Source organism: Corvus hawaiiensis, chromosome 26 (genome assembly GCF_020740725.1).
Source record: "Corvus hawaiiensis isolate bCorHaw1 chromosome 26, bCorHaw1.pri.cur, whole genome shotgun sequence".
NCBI classification, from domain to species: Eukaryota; Metazoa; Chordata; class Aves; order Passeriformes; family Corvidae; genus Corvus; species Corvus hawaiiensis.
The window spans coordinates 35,665,677-35,685,759 of record NC_063238.1 but is presented as its reverse complement, the minus strand read 5'-3'; the positions used below and the strand labels follow the sequence as shown (position 1 = coordinate 35,685,759).

At 38.6% G+C, this 20,083-nt stretch overlaps 1 long non-coding RNA gene across 1 annotated transcript in view; it reads right to left on the bottom strand.

Moving 5' to 3' along the window:
* LOC125317388 overlaps positions 1-20,083 on the bottom strand; it is a 220,398-nt gene that overhangs the window by 21,312 nt on the left and 179,003 nt on the right. The gene's annotated exons all lie outside the window — the stretch shown is intronic.

The following is a 20,083-nucleotide window of genomic DNA, read 5'->3' as shown; positions in this document are numbered from 1 at the left end:
GAGAGAGCTTGGGCTCCCTTATTCCAGCAAATGGTGTAGGTAGAGCAGGGATGAGTCTGGATCCAGCCTGCCCACACAGCAGCAGTGGCAAAGGAAGCTGCTTGCCATGGTTTCTTCCCCTAACTCCTCTCAGGGCACTTAAGGCAAGAAAAGTTTGCCGATTTGTGTGCTTTGGAGTCAGCAATTTCACTTGCATGACAGTCTAGTTCAGTGAACAAATGAAATGGTTTATTTATAAGCTTGCTTCTCACCAGGGAGCCAATTTATGCTTAAAATTAGCTAATTGTCCCTTTGATGGATTTCTACTTGAAGTAAATAGAGGTCATTAAGTTTCTCTGTTAGGTTGCATTCAGAAAATAGCTATCTGACAAGAAGTTGACCTTACTGAGAAATCCCAGGTAAGGTCAACTATTTGGAACTGCTATTTAGCTTTACACATTTGCAAAGTGCCCAGGGAGGAAGAGGATGTCATTACCCTCACAGTCTCCTAATACCTCATGCCTTTTATGACTGGAGGTACGAGTTAGAATAACTTGAGATACACTTATAAACAAGTCACTTTTTGGGGTACAGAATTATTTTAATTTCCCTCCTTGGAAACACTAGTACCCTATTAATGACTTTTCTTATCAGACCTCCCAAAAGAGCATTGACTTCTCTTGAGAAGAAGCAGAAGTGCTAATAAAACATTAGGCATTCTCCCAAAGTCAAACAGTTGGCTCAATCTGTACTTTCCAAGCACTGCCAAACCCATTAATACGTCTCCTCTGTCTACTAAGATATGGTACACCTGCATTTCAAACTACAGATGTGGAAGGAAACTTTTGAAATATAGCCTATTTAAACCCAAGATATAAGAATATTCTAGTCTACTGTTATCTACAATTTTTCACTACAGCACATCCTCAGCACTGGGGGTGCACAATGCAAAGGAGCACTCACCGAGGTATAATTTAAACAGCAATGCATCATGCTGTAGGGAAGTGCTGTGGCAATGGGAATTTGGCCCAGCATGATCCAATGTTTTTATTAATGACCCTGAAGAAGGAGCATACACCACATTTGTTAAATCTGAAGATACTACTAAATTAGGAGGTGCTGCAGGCTGTGGGGAGGATGGGAAAGCAACAGAGAAGGAACCAGAGTTGTCAGATATGTGGGCTGGGAATACTTAGCTGAAATCTATCCTGGACACAAGGAAAGCCAAAAATTAAAGAAAAGCCCTTTATTCTGTATTTAGAAGAAGGGGAATGCTGAAGAGCTGGAGAATGAGAGGAGGTGATAGTTGGTTAGATAAAAATGTGTGAATATGGTATAGATCAGTGAAATATGAAATCCCAACCCTGACAGTAGCTCTCTGTGACCATTGTCTTTTTGTCAGAGACTAAGGAATGCTTCCTATATGACACTGATGAAACATTTCTGAGAGCGATCTTATGAAAAAAGCATAGTGGTCCATGTAGCCAAAAATTCTGTCTTCAAAAGGGACTAATCCTAGATAAATGAGGATAAGGTGTAAGGAATTCTGGAGCAAAGAGTTGTTTAAGGGATGAAGACATGGCATGCCCAGAGATGCAGAAAAAGTCTTATATAAAAGTCTTATAAAATCTTTCAGTGACTGGGAAGACCTTAGTTAGTCCCAGTGAGACTGTCAAGTGGGAGTACTGATGCAGGAAGTTGTTGTCCTGCTAGAAGCAGAGTCAGTCTCTCAATGTGACTCCACACTTGGGCACAGGGCCTGGAACTCTACCACAACATCTCTGTCTGCCCACAGGGAGAATTCCCTTCCCAGCTCTACTCATTGGAGGTTCCTCAGTGTCCTGAAGACTGATGGCTTACATCCATTTCAAAATTCCTTAGGTAAAATATTAGTCACTTGGAAATTACTGGTAAGGTCCCACTGAATTCAGTGGAAACAGGATTTCTTCCAGTGGATATATATATACAGTAAAGTCTGTGGAGGAATTGAAATGTCTGCATAGCAGCCTGCATAGATTCTTCCTCTTATAAATCTGCTATCTCCCTGTTGCTACTCCTGTAACAACTTACTCTCCCAAAGGTAATGTCTGAAAGATATCAGCTATCCATGAAGAATTACAAACTAATTAATCAGGAAACTGGCCATGGGAATATTTCATAAAACTCTCTGAGCATTTTTAAATCTCAGTGCAAAAGTGGCTTTGTGGAGAATAAAACACAGGCATAGGAAATTAAAGTGTATTATTTGATCACTTTTGTTTTAAAATACACAAACAGAATTTTCAAAGTTACCTTAAACAGAACAAAAATGTTGAGTAGGCATTTGTGGTTCTTCTCTCCCATCCTTTGATTTAACTACTTACTACTGGGAAATACAGTAGCCAAATGTACTTTTTCCTTCACTGAGGAGAAAGACACGGAGAGGTGCATTAGATAAGCAATTTCCTCTGAACACTTACTTTTAGGATGCTGTGTTTTCCCCAAAAACATTATTTTCTATATTCTATCCCACAGCAGCTGAAAGGGACTGCAAGGCTGCAAAGAAGGAAAAAGTTCCCTGTTAAGCTTCATTGCTGCAGAAGGTTGTGTCAGGAGAAGAGGACAGCCATCCTTGGACAGCCTTCATTCTGATACTGGCACAGAGTGCAAAAGGAGCTTTCCATGCATTTTACAGCCACACTGACCTCACATATCCAAAATCTTCTCTCCTTTTTTTTTTCCTCTTTTCATTATTTTTCAAAAAACTTTGATGTGCTAGGAATTTTTTAGAGTAATAAGGCTGTAAAACTGAGCAGACCCTTCAGTAAAAATAATCTACTGCTACATAGTTTTCTTCACAGTCTTGTTATCTCTGCTTTTCTGATGCTACCACATCATATGTGTGGAAACTGCATGAAAATAAACACTGCTTATGAAGTGTATCCTCTGTACAGATTTTATGCAGCACATTTAAGCAATAACTATTATTTGATTTGCATCAGACAATGATTATTTGTGGCAACATTCCAGCTTCTAAATTGACCAATTGTGATTTCTTCTCTTACAGTAGGATGAACTGACTTCAAATCTAATTGTGTGGAGCTTAGATAGAACTGTTCTGATCAGTTCTAGAACCAAGGCAAAGTGAAAGACATCAGCTTAGTTTCATCTTATTTTGCTTCTATACTTAATATTATAATTTATTTTAAAATTGAGAAGAAATCTTTATTTTTTAAGTGCAGAAAATATTTATTCAGCACTATTATGTTGAAACTCAATAAATGCACAGAAAATATTTCTTCAAAACAAATTATTACAAAATTATTAACACAGGTCACTACCACAAAGCAGCAGTGTTGAGATTTAGGAAGTATTTCTAGGAATAACTGCTATTTATGACATCTAAAATTTTTGCAAAGTGAGACATATAAACTAAAATATGTCTTATTTTCATCATTCATAAAACTCAGATAATTATAGTTTTCTTATAGTAAGAATTTACTTTTCTGAATATTTTAATGTGCAGCACATTATTAATTATTTCTGCATACAGATTGAAGTGTTGGACTCCTATTTTCTGTCTGATTTTGTTAATGTAGAGCTTTGCATTTTTCTCTAACAATAACAGGACTCAGCAGAGAAAGGAATTGGACTCCAATGTATTCTGGTGAAGAGTTAGACCTTGGCTGGCTCAGTCTGAATGAGGGAAGATGGACTCACAGCTTGCAAGTTGTGGTGCTCTCTGGAGGAAGCCCAAATCAATGGACTGTACAGTCCTCTGGGAATGGGGCACTCTCAGTCTCACTTGTTGAAATTGCTGCACCTTCACACTGAATATTCAAAAACCCATTGGTTATTTAAAAAAAACATTCTCCCAGGTGTCTCTCCTCTTGACACCTTGCATTTTCTGAACCTTTTTGTTTGTCACCAACTTTTCTGGGTGTTGAATGGGTGAACACAGGCAGCTTCTGCAATTCTCTGGACTCCATCCCAAGGCAGAACAACCCTTATCTAATCCTTGAGACCCCTGGGGATACATCTCTTTTACAATATGTAGAAAAAATGGCTACTTTTAACTGTTATTATGGAAAATAACATTATGCACAGTGGTTGTTGAAACTGTTTTTACTCCAAGGGGTCAGATTACGATGCCTTTACTTCAAGCTTTTTTTTTGTTTGTTTTGGAAACAAACATTGTTCCATTGATTTTTATCACATTACGCTAATTTCAATTTTCTTAGGTTGATTGGCAGATTGAGGTTTTGTGGAAAGAGTGAGAGATGAAAACTGCAGCTAAAGAGAAGCAACAGACTAACTGCAAAAGAATGCTGGCAGGTAGAAAGCAATAAAAACCTATATACCTACGAAGTGTCAGTCTGCTTAGTAGCTAGGAATAGTTTATTTTTCTAAATACTTTATTATTATTATGTCTTTAATTCTATAAACAAACAAACAAAAAATAGCTGGCTGTTTTATTGAAGCAGCAGCAACAACAAAACATCAAGAAGGAATTAGATATCTCTAATTTTCTCCTCATGGGAGTGTAAGAGTCCAGCAGCTGCTGCAACTGGCAGTAAAGTCACCATTTCAAAGAACTTATTGAGCAGTAACTGTTAAAAAGTCCAGGTTGCCACTAAATCACAATTCCTCACTTCGTTCCCACACTAAATGCAGTGCCCTAAGCTATACACAGCTGCCACACATCTCCCCAGAGGTGGCTGCATTTCAGTGGCATGCAAAAGAACACCCAAATTACATCAGCAGGCAGATTAATACACTCTCTGATTCTACATGACAAGCAATAAACAAATGCAAACCATCATTTTATTCAATAGGTGACAGAATTCCTTCTTGGACAATAGAAGCTAGTGTCCCAGCATATTGCTAGGAAATACTGAATGGCTACAAATATTTGGCCACCTCTCCATCCTCACTGCACTGTGTGTGGTCACTTCAAACTATTTTGATGCAGTCATGTAATGCTGCAGAATCAGCGTGGTAACATTTTATGCTAACTTTATTTTGATTTCCACAGAGGCAAATAGTCATGAGATGTGAAATGTAATGTTGACTGAAGTTCAATCTCATTGAAAACCCCAAAATATCAAATGTGAATGCAGGGCAAAATTCTAAGAGGTCTGTTTGTACTGGAAAAGAGTATTATGTGTGTTAGAAATATGGTAGGGTCAAAGGTGTGTAAGAAATGGTGACAAGTGACTTTTATGAACACCAGTGAAGGATTCATCTAATGTATACCTACATCCTCTAAACACAAAAAAGTCAATATGTAAAAATATAGATTGATAAATATACAAAAAAAGTGCCAATAGCTCATGTTGCCATAATAAAATTATTTTGCCATAATTATTTATCAAATTCCTTTTCTGTGCCTGGAAAAGCAAACAGTAACCAGCATTTGACTTTCCAGCAGACACAATTTTCCCATGAAATAATGATATGCAAGTGTCTGTGATAAATCAGAGGCTCAATGACACAAAGGGAAAAGAGTTCCTAAAGGCACAGGTAAGAGGCCAAAGGCAGCTGAAGAGAAAATGAAAACCAAGTTTTTGTACATCCCACCAGAATTAAAAAGTACCCTTGAATATCTCCATTATTACAAAGTGCCAATCTACTTAGCAAATCCCATAACTGCTCTAAAAATGAGTAAGAACTTACTTATATGAGGTATTCTGCAAAGCCCCACATTGCCTCAAAAATAATATCACAGCAACTCTGGTATCATTCCTCCTGTTTTTTTATACAGGTTTTATTAACTCCATATTAGATTATTAGAGCTCCAGTCTGCAGGGCGATTTTTCAAAAGGAGGTGGTGTTTAGCCTCACAATTTACTTCTTCCAGAAACATAAAACCCCCTACATTAGCAAAAAGTTCACTATAATTTGAAAAAACCCCACTCCTCTAGCTTCTCTTAGAGCAGAGATTCAGGCTCTAAACTACTACTGAAAGCTCTGTAGGAGCGATATATTTGAGCTACTGCCATTGAGAACCTATTCTTTTAGTAGTTCTTTGTGTTGAAATTGTTTATATAATCTCAGTTTGTCATTTTTAGAGTTTATTTTTTTGGCATCTGTACATTTGAAGTGAATATCTGGAAGGACCTGCCTCCCCTTGAACTGCACTTAGTGACTTGAGCTGTAATAAAGCAACTTTCCTTGCTCTGATTTGACAAGTTTGGTAGCCAACAAACAAGAGTAGTTTAATGATGATTGCACAGAGTCAAAGCCATGTATTCACCAAAATGCTCTTTTTTTTCCAGACTCTCTTCCTTTATTTGCAATATGGGGTGAAGAAAAGTTGTCTCCAAAGTTAATCTGAGTTGGCAAGCTTCCTTCATATTTTATATGTGCCTGAAACTCATATAGGCACAAAGCAGCTGCTTTCTGCTTACAGTGCCAATGCACAAATGTCCTCCCCCAGTAACTGAGCAGGAGTAACAGGACTGACCCTGGAAAACCATGGAACAGCAGCAAAACACCACAACCTGTACACAAGCTTTCTTCAAGGCTGTCTGGGAAAGGAAAAGGTGCAGAGGGTTTGAAAGTGATGGTCAGAGAAGACTGTGCAACCAAAACCCAGCTTCTTTAGTCACATATTTGGCAGACATGTTTACACAGTATTCATTCAAGACCAGGTTTCCAACCATGAAAATGATGTGTTAGTTTTTTCTTAGGTGGTTGGGGTAGGTCTTGAGTGTGCCTTTGGAGGTTGTGGCCAGGAGTGGCTACTCTTATGGATATAATAAAAATGCTAATAAGATTGGAATAACAAAGGGGAGATATGAATCATAAGGAGGGTAATTGGTGACTTTGAAATGGTAGAAATATTATTAGCCAAAAAAATTCAGAATTTTAAAACCAGTGGCTAATCTCTTGCAAGGTCCTGGTTAACCCTGGCATTTAAGTAGAGTTTTATGTTGCCTGTGCCATCAGTAATTCAATATGCTCTCACAGCCATGATACTTTCATGGTTTTTTCTGTGTTTGACTGTCCCAGTCTGCTTCAACCACACACTAGAAAATGTACAAGAGAGTGTGGCAATTGCATCATTATTTCTTATTCATATCACCAGGCCACATTAAGACAGCTACAATCAATTCACAATTCCAGATGTTGCAGTTACAAATAATTTGAAGGTGAAAGCAGTAAAAGCATGTGAAAGCAGGTGAAAGTAGTAAAAGCATGCGCAAGGTAAATATATGAGAATTCTAATTGGAAAGTCTTAAATAACAATTTCCTAAGAGAAAAAGCATTTGAATTTGGATGGTTTGACAATGCGTAGTTGTGCAGTTTCATTTCTTATTATTCATTTTTCATAATCCCTCCTTTGTCCAGGCCCATGGCTTGTGTACACATTCCTACTGCATGTGCACACTTCCACAAATACACATGCAAATTTAAGTCTATAAGGAAAGAATATAATAGGAGCTTCCTTAATCTAACAGTCTTTGGGTGTCGGGTGTATGTCCTTTTGTGATTGAACTTTGTGATCTGACGCTCTTCAGTCTGATATTTTTCACTGCCTTTTTGACAGCTCCTGCTTGATGCTTACAAAAATTGTCCGTATTTAAATTATCTGAATCAGAATGAACCAGGCCAGCAAAATCTGTTTTAAACAGCTTCAGCTAGCTGAACTCTTTTGCAGCTCAGTTAGGTTTGGGGGCATTCAGGTGAGCAAATTCGCTTGCAGACCTGCAAGGGCTGTAGTCTCTTGCAGACATGTCAATGAGCAGCAGGGAGCAGAAGGCAAGGTTTTCTGCTTGCCTGGAATCTGGAGAGTGTCTGGACAGTTCTCAGTCTAGGCCAAAACTTGGCTGTACTTAAGCCATCTTCACTAGCACCTTGTCAGTAGGCAGAGGCCCTGAGTCTGAACCAAAAAAAATGTTTAGGTCAAAAAACCTTTTCTCATATCCAGATCCCCTACAGCTCTCTGTACAGTCTAATCTATGTGTTCTGTCCTCAAATATTGCCAAACATACACATTTTGTGTTGTTTTTAACTTGCAGATTTCTCATCACACTCAGTCTCCCCAGAACCCTCCTCAGACATACAAATACTGAGTCCTTCAGGCAGTTCTTCAAAGGTGAAAGCCATTGCTCTTGCAGTGGTGGACGGTGAGGCAGGATCTTCCTTCTCCCCTTGTCTTCTAAGAGGTCTTGTTTCTGTCTTGCTGTTCCACACTGTGAGGGGAAGTGATTGACATAAGACCAAGTCCATGGTCTGGCAAAAACTGAGCCCAGGGGCTGGCACAACCTCCCCAGTGGTGCCTGAAGGAAATTCTTCTTGTCTTGGGGATATATAAAGTAAAGAACACCTTAAAATTTTAGGTTATGCTGACTTCCTATGCGTATTGCTACAGCATTTATTACTACAGTTGCCATGATTCATATAGAGATCCTCTTCATGTAGAAGTCTCTTTCCACTGCTGTGGTGATGGTGAAGGTGCTGAGCCTGAGATCTGCACTTTCACCTGATGCCAGAGCAGAAGCAGTGCTCTAGACAACTGAAGCCTGCTAGAAGTTTTGTGGGTGGCTCAAAGCAAAGCTTGGTGACTCCCTAAGTGTCTCAGTGGCAGGAGGGAAATCATTTCTCCAGCTTCAGCAGCATGATGAGTGTATTGTGGCTGGGGTAAGGAGGTGGCCAGAGGTGAGCTGCCTGCCGTGAAGGTGTGCAGCAGAGGGCAGCAGCTCACAAACAGACACACACCTGCACCCACAGCTGCCACACTCAACACATATCCCAACAACGCTTCTTCCCATCAAACACGGACTGGCAAGTTTTGGATCTCTGCAGGTGAGTGAATCACTTTCAATCTGAACATGTGAGCTCATAAAAATATGTTCCTCACACCGGGCAGAGGATCAGGGCTGTTTGCTGTGCTTTGCTTCTGCTGATGTAACCTGCATCCACAGTGACAAATCACAGATGTGTTCAAGCATTCAGTGCTGGCTTTAGGGCAATAAAGGATACACTTCTACAAAAGAAGCAGGGATATTTATTCTGAGAGTTCTCCAGGCATGCCTTGATGAACTTTTAGACAACCAGCTCTAACAAGACCAAGAAGTCAGAAAGTGCTTTGTAGACCAGAAAACTGATCATGATGCTGGACTCACTAGTCAGTTCATTTGTCTTCTTATCTGGTGGATTTTCTCAGTCTGCCTTTCTGAGGCTACCCTAATAATCACACCAACACACTGCATTGAGGAGAGAGACATTACTTCAGGTATGAGTCAGGTTCTCTTTGTACAGAAAACTATAAATATTATTTCTTTCTATGAATCAGAGACAGAGGTGTAGGAAAAAAAAAAAGCCCTGCATGCATTATGGGCCATTTCACCAATTCTGAGGTTTTGAAAAAGTTTGTGGGAATCTCCAGCCCTAGAGTGTTCTTGAAGCATATTCTCCTGTCAATAAAGGGTGCTGTTGTCTTTGATAAGAGTGATTCAGTTGTTTGAAATACGTCTAAGAAAAATGGTTCTGAGCCTGAGTGAAAGGCCCAGATATCAAGTTTCTTCAAACTTGATGCTGGTTGCATTTAGTCTCTGGACTGCTTAGAGGTTGAAGCCAGCTGGAATCAAGTAAATGTATATAACTTTTTCTTTAATTTGCAAATGATTTGGATTCAGAATTTCAGCCTGTATCTGCCTGATTAAAAAAAAAAATTGTTTGGTTTAGAATTTCTACATTGTGTTCTGGAACCCAAGAAAAATTCTCTGTCTTGCCCAAACTGATGAAAGAAGTCTCTGAATGTTTAAAGGAGAACAGTCTGCTCACAGAGAAATTACTTCTAAATGTCTAGTGATTAGTGACTGATTTATATATTTCCTTCAAATTGTTTCAGCAGCAACATTATTATCCAGCTCACTGTTTTATTCTTACTCATATGGAATTGTTAGTCTCTGTGTTACTTTTAAGAAGTAAGATTTTTCAGGATACTTGCATTTAACAAAATTCATTCATTTTAAAATTAGGTAATTTTAAGAACTGATTCCAAATATAGAGGAGCTAAAAAAACTCCTTTGATTTCTATGGTACCAGAAACCCTTTAATATATCCCTGTATTGTTACAGGAAAAAATGTTTAAAATTCCAATAAATTCAGTCTAACAAAACAAAACAGTATTTTTTTTAGTATTATAACCCATAATTTAGTAGTATAATGTCTTCATTTTAAGCCTGTTTCAGAATCCTTGATTAAAAACTGAGTGCTTATTTCTGCATTGGAGCCATTCACAGTTTAAGACTCTAGCAAGCAAAAGTTACATGGGAAAGAAGTGAGTTACGGCTGGCTTTGACTTGAATAATTTTCATGGACACCCAGACAGGATAACAATAAATGGTGGTTGCAATGCAACCGGGAAGTGATGAGCAGCAACAAAAACTAAATCCAAGTTTTCTGTGGGAATTTCCCACTGACCTCTCAGACACAATTCCCTCAAATTTTGCACTGAAAGTCTGGCACTGCATTGATAGTGTGTTGAGATTTGTTCCAGTTTGCTCATCTCCTTTGCCTCATTCCCCTGTGTGCGAAGACTTCTCTAGGGTCCTAAATCATTTGAAGGATGTGACATACGTGCAAACCTGGCAGAGTGAGCAGTCCAAAAAAGGACAAAGGATTTATCCATAACCTTCTGCTCTTTCTGGCTGTATCAGTCACTATCATCAAAACATTTTCCCACTGAAACTTCGACACAACTTTCAGAAGTAATCCTGCCATTCATGCACCAGTACTTTCTAAGATTTGTCCATCAGTACTGTTTTCTAACTGTCACAAACTGCAGGAATTCATTCAGATCCCATTTACACTTTTTTTTTAGCGCATTGATAATGCATCAGTTGAGCAGGGTACGCTGTGCTTCCAGAACTTGGAGGGATCTCAATTAACCTTGGTATAGCAGAGATCAGAATTTTAGCCTGATACATAAGACCAGTAAGTTGAGGCCATAAAATTTTCTTATTTCAGAATAAAATTGTATCCTTTGGACTGACTCAGTACAATGAGTAAAATTTCTTTTGTTTCATAGAATCATAGAATGGTTTATGTTGGACAGGACCTAAATATCCTCTAGTACCATCCCTCCTGCCATGGGCAGGGACACTTTCCACTAGACCATGTTGCTCAAAGCCCCATCCAATGCAGTCTTGAACAATTCCAGAAATGGAGCACCCATGGCTTCTCTGGGCAACCTGTTCTACTGCTTCACCACACCCACAGGGAAGAATTTAATTTAAACTTACCTTCCTTCAGCTTAAGGCCATTATCTTTTTTTTCCTATCACTCTATGCCCTTGTAAAAAATACCTCTCCAGCCTCCTGTAGGTACTGGAAGAAATAGTCCTAATTATTGTTTGAAAGACATTATTTATTTGACAAAACCAGTGGCCTGATTGCAAGTAAAGCATTTGCTCCTTATAGCTCAAACATTAAATCTGATCTTGATTGAAGTGGCTTTATGACTGTTGAACTGCAGGAATTTATACTGGTTTTATGATTTTATGTCCATTGCACAGGACAGATGCCTCTTCCATCAAAACATTAAATGTGGTGCGGAGACAATATTTTGAATAGCTCTGAACAAGCAGAATGAGTTTATATCGCCTTTGAGCTTTCGTATATACCTACAGCATTTTTCACTTGGCAGTAGTGGAACCTGGCTATACCACAGAAGGCCAAGAAAGCAAATCTTCAACCAACAACAACCCTTCACACGTGCTCTGATCATCTTTTTGCTAACACTCATTCTCTGAGATACTTGCCACTTCAGAGTTCTTTTAGATACCAGGATTCTTTCCAAATCATGATTTCATGCAATCATAACTGTCATTGCCATAGCTCAGACCACTACTGTGGTCTCGCTGCCAGCAAACTGTGTCTCTACTTCAAAACGACAAAAGACAAAAGACAAAAAAGAATAGGATAAAAAGGTGTCATTATATTACTCAGAAAAGAAAGAGGTTTCCAATGCCTTATTTTGGAGTGGTAGTAGAGTAAGTCCTCCTGGAAGTTCTTTCTAACCCTGAAGCACCTAACAACTTCAAATAAGTTTAAGGACAAGAGGTCATGAAAATGGATAATTCACTTCAGATTTTCCTTCTTCACCAAAGTTCATAAAAATAAGTTAGGAATTATTCCCCAGAGTGAATTTGTTCTCGCTATCTTACATTTTGTCTTCCTGTTTCCTTATTTAAAGTTTAATCTTAATATTCACAATAATTAAAACAAATAATGTCCTGCGCTTCTTCTATGCTCCATGTGGGAAATGGAGAGGCTTTCATTCGTAAGTCTCACCACTCTTCACCTTCAGAAAAGTTGAACAGAATGGCTTGGTCCATCATGTGAACAGCCCTTGTCCTGTCCCATCCTGCACTGTCCCATCCTGCACTGTCCCACCCTGCACTGTCCCATCCTGTCTCACTCTCTGGGTCCAGGCACTGTCCGGCAGATTGTTGGTTGGCCCAGGCCAAAACTTCCAGGAAAAGGGATCAGCTTCTCTGGTTTCCCTGATCACTAATCCATGGGCACAACGGTGCCCTAGGCCAGTTTAGTTCAGAAGCAGAAGATTTCCAGCTCTCAGGCTTCCCCAGAAATCTACATTTTTTATTTACTGAGATCTGATTCTCATGCAAGTTAAAGGAGAACCAGAGCCAAATATCTCAGAAATGTTTATAACTCTCATAAAGACAATTAATAGCAGACATCTGAGTAGGAACAGACAGAGCATGGGTTATAATACAAGCTAATAAAAAATACCCCATATATCACATGAAAACAAAGAGTGAATAAAGCCCCAAATCACGCCCTGTGAAAAACACCACATCAAGAGTAGAACAAAAGTATTGATGGCAAGAAAATGAGAAAAATAAGTAGCAAGTTAAGCCATAGCCCAAAGGTTTTCGTTTCATGCTTTGAAAGCCTCTTGCTTTTCCCTTTCCAATTGTTATTTCAGTTCCAATATCCAATCATAAATTAACACTGCCCTTGTCACTCAATAGCTACACTGGATGAATTAAACGTAGGGAGGAATGCCGATCCTTGGCAAGAGCTAAAGTCCAATTTAGAGTCCAACAACAAAAAAATGTTGTGAATTAGGCTGCTGAAGAAAACACAGGTGAGAATGTCTTTGGAGAATCATGCAAATTATAATAAAAATGAAATTAACCAGGACAGCATTCATAGGATGTGCACAATTTTGTTCACTATAAAAACAGCACCAGAACTGTAATTTCAAAACCAGAGCTGTGAACTGCTTTATCCACTCTCCTGACCATAAGAGTAGCCATGAAACATTACTTCCAAATGACATAAAAAGACATTGCCTTGAGCAAGCAGGGAGTGGGGGCACTGAATGAATGAAGCCAGCCAACTTCAGTATTTACCTCCACCTTCTCCCATCACTGCTTCTGGCACCTGATATTCTCCAGACACCATGCAAGATGCCATCACTGGAACGTGATCTGTGTGAACATTGTTCCTTCACTTCCATGAATTATGTGAAGCTTGTGTGCTCATCCCACTTCTAAACCTATCATGAAAACAGTGAGTGAACAAGGAAGCTTATGAATCTATGTGTTGGTTAGCTTGTAGAGTGCACAGTGTTCATATCTGTGCTCTCTGGATCATCCAGCCTGAGGAAAAATATCTGTAGAAATGCAATTTTTTTCTTCCCTCCAGGATGCTGTTGCAGTCAGAATATTAGTAGTGTAGGAGAGTTTTGGATAAGCTCCTCTCACCAGTGTGAAGTAATTACACACTCATACACTGAAAGGTTCGGAAACCAGTGAGAGGTGTGATTTATTCAAGAAAATCATTAAGTGTTAGGCTGAAGATCCAACCATGTCATCCTTTAAGCACTCTCTTCATAACACAGGAGCATTCACTTTTTGCTAAAAGAAAAAACCTAAACCCATCAGAAATGGCCTTATGTCTTTTGGTAAAACCCAATGCCAATAAAACAGGATCTTCTTCTTTTTTTTGCTGAACGAACTGTCTAGTAACCAGCAGTGGAAAAGAGGTACTGAAACATAATGGAATGACATATATAATATTATACTGCAATCACTAGAGGCAAACAGCTCCAAATGATAAATCATTTGGAGATCCTGGGTTCAGAGAACCTCAGCAACTTGATAAATGCAAAGCCTGATCCCAAATATAGCTCATATCCAATACATAATTTTTAAAATTTCTAATTGTAATTTTGAAATTATCCAAAATTATCAGGAAAGTCTGAAGAAAATCTAAAACTTGGATCAAGAAAATAAATATCTTTCAGTTTTTTGGGATATTTTTCATCAGCTAAAATAATAACTACAGTGACAGTCATCATGCTGCCAGTAAGGCTGCTACTGGGATAAATGGATCATTCCTTGTCTGTATTGTTTTGCTTCAGCACAGTAGGAGTATTTAATTTGCTTCTAGAATTATTTCAGACAGGGAACAATGATTACCCAAAAAAATGTTTGACTTGAAAGTAGAGCACAAAGCATTTAATGAAGATATCTGTGTTTTATCTGACAAATAATCATGCAGCCAATCAGTCAGAGAGTGTTGGAAGTTTTTCAGTCGATGATACAGAGTTAAAAAATACACAGATAATTTCACTAAAATTTTATTTTAACTTAATGTTTTTCTTCTGCAAAGGTTTGACATACTCCAACTGGTTAGTTTTACACCAAGTGTGTGAATTATAAAATAATTATACGATCTGTTCTACAGATGGGAAACAGATATCAACAGTCTAAGGGATCTGCCAAAAGTCACAGAATGCTTGACCCACATCCTCATGAAGCTAGCAGTAGGCTCCACATTCATTCTATAGTTATGCTTAACCCCATGGGGAGCCGTGACTGGAGCTCAGTTAATTGCAGGGTCCTAGTACAAGCGTGTAACTATTGCCATTACAGGAAACCCAGGTCATTTGTTACGCCACTGAGCATCCAACTGATCCTGTCATTAATCACTATGACATCACAGGACAGCTACCATATGGTGCAAAATAATCCCCTCCCTTGCTACAGAAATTAGATCTCTTTAAAGACAAAATCATCTCTTATACTTCTTGGAAAGTACATTAGACTTTTGTTTCCTTTTAGAACTTTGTCCTTAAAAGCTGGTTAAGACGATTTGTGCGGGAAAAAGGAGACCTTCAAACACTGTCTGCTAGAGAAAAGAGGGTCAGCCAATGCAACTCTTGCTGTATTCAAGTCTAACCTATCCATAACCCTAACCACATCAATCTGATCATTAAAAATCCATCCCTTCTAATGAACTGGGAAAATATCAGTCAGAAACAGTCATTCACACACTCTCACACACATTTAGCCTCCTATTCACTTCTTTCCTTCAGATGGAAAGTCTTGTGAAAAGTTCTCCAGTGGTGGCTACAATGATTCTTCAAGTATGGGCCTTTTGCAATGAACAGGATGATATCCCACCATATATTACTCAGATACAGTTTTACCCCCAATGCAAGCACATTAGTTACACAGTTTTAGTTTTGATGTTATATTTCAGTTATCTGAATCAATGGCCTGGATGATGGCACACTCTAGTTTCATTGCATTTCAAGCAGCAAAGTCATTAGCAGCTTTCAAGACTTGACGAGTCTGCCCTCACTAAAAAATATCTTTCCCTTTGCACATGAAAGTTGTGCCAAGTCTATGTACTGCAATACCCTACTTTGGTGATAAGTTTTTGCAGGAGAATCTGGGACAGAAAATACATTTGTATACCATATTCAAAATATAAAACTTATTCAAGAAGGAGGTGCTGATGTCAGCCAGAGTAAAACATTGAGCATTCCCTGGTACTTTATAGACTTAGATTTATTAGAGAAGAGGTTAAATACCAGAGGCTTGTTTCCATTTCTTGTTAGTCCCTATAATTTTTTCTTCAATAGGCTGCTAATAACTCACCTACTTGTAGGCTTTAGGTATCTCTTCAAACATTGCATCGTGCTGTAGTTTGGCATTTTGGCACCCATATTTTTCTGAATTCTGCCTTTAGTCTCTATGTAAGGAGTGAGAATGTGGGATTAGGGGGAAGCACACCTGTTGTCAGCGATCTCCATGCTCCTATAGGAATATCACTAATTTTCAGAAACCAAGTAAGTGTGACGAACTTCCTGTGTGTGCACACATTTTGGATGGATTCTGGCTTGGAAAGACTTGTAACTTAAAGAGAAAATGGGAAAGGAAGGGTTTAATTGCTGCTTTATTAATGGAAAACTGAGGCACAGAGAAATTAAATTCAACTAGAACACCAGATCATCCAAACCAAGGAAGAAATTGAATCAAGACCTGAATCAAGTGTCTTAACCACAGGATCATTCTTTTTTCCTCAATCTTTTGTAAAAGTCTTGATGACTATAGTGGGTTCATTTCTTTTTTCATCTTCCATAGGAGATTTGAAGCACAACTGGAATTCCTAAAGCTCTATTTGATCAGACTCAACTTGGCCTAATTATGAGCACAAATGTTTCAATAATTTATTCTTATTTCTCCACCACAATAAGTCAAAGACATAATGTCTTACAGTACTTCATTTTGAAAGAGAAAGCTTGTAGGAGAAATTATAATGCAAACCATGTGATGTCTCATCTCTGTTTACAATCTTGCTGAAAACTCTATTTCCCAAGGAAAAGAGCGTTCTTCATGTATAACCAAGTCCAGATTCTTATTTCATTTCATTTGGTTCAAACATATTGTTAACATCTTGCAGTATTTCATATAGATTTTGCATCCATACGTATGGCTCCAAGTTAAAAAAAATTCTCCACATCTGTGGCTGTAATTGCATTTGACTTAGGGTGAATATTTATTAATAGCTCTCCTAAATCTGTATCAGCAGGACTGAAACTCAGCTGAATAATGGAAACCTGTTTAGATGCTTAGATATTACTGGTGGGCATTGAATCAGTATTTTAAGGTGATAGAAATTCAGCCAAACGTAAGTCAGATGAATAACTTTCCATCAAAGTACTAGAAGAGTCATGCTAAAGGACTACATGTTAAAGCAGGTGAAATACCATGGGATTTTTGTGGACTTGTGGTTAGTTTAAGAAACAGACAGGAGCTCCTGTTACAGGGATGTGTTACTCTCTCCTCTTCTAGCTGAGAATCTCCAAAAACAGATCACTTCCACTGTCTTTCCTCTGATCTACAAAATAGACTTTAAAATGACATCTTACAGGAGTAATTATGGTGTTGATTTAACATCTTTGAAAATATGTTATACAGAGGTGAACCTGTCAGTTGGAGCAATGGTGCATATTTGTGACTATTTAGATCCCTGGCACCTCTTCAGTGCGTCCAAGGGGCAACAGAGGATATACTTAAAGAAAACAAGAGAGGTGTTATGACAGTGATCAGATGTGTCCCCACAGAGCAGAATTGTGACCTGAAATCTTTCTGGCATGCACTAAGTCCTCAGGAAGCTGAAAGTTGTCAGAGCATTTGTCAAAAATAAGTTTTCACAGAATCACAGAATGGGTTGGAAGGGATCACAGTGGGTCATCTGGTCCAACCTCCCTGCACAGGCAGGGTCATCCCAGAGCACACGGCACAGCATCATGTCCAGACAGTTCTTGAATATTTCCAGTGATGAGACTCTACAGCCTCTCTGGACAATCTGTTCCAGTGCTTGGTCACAGCACAGTAAAGAAGTTCTTCCTCATGTTCAGGTGGAACTTCCTGTGCATCAGTTTCTGCCCGTTGCCTCTTGTCCTATTGCTGGGCACCACCGAGCAGAGCCTGGTCCACCCTCTGACACCTCCCTACAGATACTGATACACATTGATGAGGTCCGCTCTCAGTTGTCTCTTTTTTGAGGCTGAACAGGCCCAGCTCCCTCAGCCTTTCCTCATAAGAGAGACTCTCCAGTCCCTTAATGATTTTTGTTTTCCTCCACGGGACCCACCCCAGGAGCTCTGTGCCTGCCTTGTCCTGAGGAGCCCAGAACTGGACACAGCACTCCAGGTGAGGCCTCACCAGGGCTGAGCAGAGGGGCAGGATCAGGTCCCTGACCTGCTGGCAATGCTCCTCCTAATGCATCCCTGGATACCACTGGCCTTCTGCTGGTTCTGAGAAGTGTTTTCTCCAAATATACGGAGGAAATTTATTTTAATCAGTATCAGTCATGTCCAGGGAATTTTTATTTTACTGTTGTAAGATAAAGATCTCCCAGCTGCTAGGAATTTTGTTTGTGGGAAAGGACATGCTTTGTGGGAAGGACAATCATGTTGTAATGTATTTGTAATAAGCTTAAATGGTCAAAAAGACTCACAGTGAGATGGTTTCTCAAATCTAAAAACACTTCCTTTCATTTGCATAGATAGGTAACTATAACTCACACAGCTATATAAATATGCAGTAGACATATAAAGATATATAAATATAACAACACTTAGATAAATAAAATAAAATTTTATTAATAAATGTTTGATTTTGATAAACCAAATACAAACTTTTCATCAAAAATTTGATGTGCTTCTCTTTCCTATCTGCATATTTTTTAAATAACGTGCTCACATCAGTTATTTAGGCTTACCAGAAATATAAATTTTCTCATGTTTATCAACTATTTTTTGTTTTCCTGGTTAAAGAGTGTGTGACCCAGGTAAATAATTGCCTTTTTTTTTTTTTTGTAAGTCTTCTACAGTACTCATAAGCTTTAGTTATTTCAGTAAGTAAAATTCTGTATTACCCCAGCTGAGACAACATTCTTTGAGTTCAGCACTGATGTAACATCTGGAAAATTAATTCATTCTACATTAATAGTTACTTGTAGTCTAGCTCTTCAGGTCCTAAGCATATTGCTTACAGAGAAGAAATTCTCACTACTTATGCTTTTTTCAGATGATTCCATTTTAAAACAATCAATGACATAATCTTCCTCTTTTTCAGGCATTTAAATCCCCATATCCTCCGTAACTGATTCATTGAATAATCCAGAGATAGTATTAGAACACAATGCTAAGAACAGGAATGGCCAGGCTGGGTCAGAAGTCTTGGTGTCCTGCCTCTAATGGCAAGCACCAGCAGTGCAGAAGAAGCAATATGAAAATGAACTTCTAGTCGAAAGGAAATTGGGCTTACAGAGATTGACCAGCAGTCATTCTCTAGAGTGTTTGAACTTGAAGTTTTTTCCAGAAAGTGTATCAGACCTGAAACATGCTCCATGGAAATACAGGGGTTAATGATAAATAGATGTATTTGTGTAGGAAGGGGAATAAGGGGAATTTTAGGCTTACTGATGGCAGTTAATTACCTTTGAGTAAATTACCCTTAACATCTGAAAATCCTTCCCAAGCCCATATGCCACAAGTCACTAAACAAGTCTTGATTTTCAGCAGTGATGAAATTTCACTTGCAATTACCAGCACCTCTGGAAACCAGGGCAGCTTTTTCTGTCAAAGACAGATGACATTTATCTCCACCAAACAATTTAATATATATTAAATTTAATATATATTAAAGAATGCTTTCCAACATGCCTAAAAGTGCAAACAAAAAGGAAGGTCTACATGCTACATGTGGAAGATTAGCACAAGTTAAGTAAAACAAGGTCTAAAACTCAGAGCCTGGAAAGCCCTGTTTATCTGATGAGTCTGATGTCTGAGGTCTGCCCCTGTTCAGCTGTACATATCTACAGGTAGCTGATGTCCTGCAGCTGCATGTACCCAGCACAATGCTGTCGTAGACAAAGATGAGTTTAAGCCAACTACTTTGTGGCCAATCAAATACCTTGATGGTAGTGCCACGTCCTATTTGGATTTCAGCTGTGCTTAAGTAGTAGGAAGGTACCTGGGCTGCTTCCATGCACATGCTGATGACTAAATTAATGTAACTTAGGAAACAATGAGTTAAATAAAAAAGTGCCCAATTTCCTAAGCTATTGGTTACTGAAATTATATATAAAGCACAAGGGAGTCTGGATGTCAACACAGGATATGGATAATAGAAAGATTCCTTCCTGAGAACTTTTATTACGTCTAATTTCTTAAAGGAAAAATAGAAATAGTGAGTCATTTGCAGTATTTTTTTTTCAGATAAGCATGAAATGCATCCAACAAATAGTAGCTTAGCCAGGTGCTACATCCTGTGTCATGT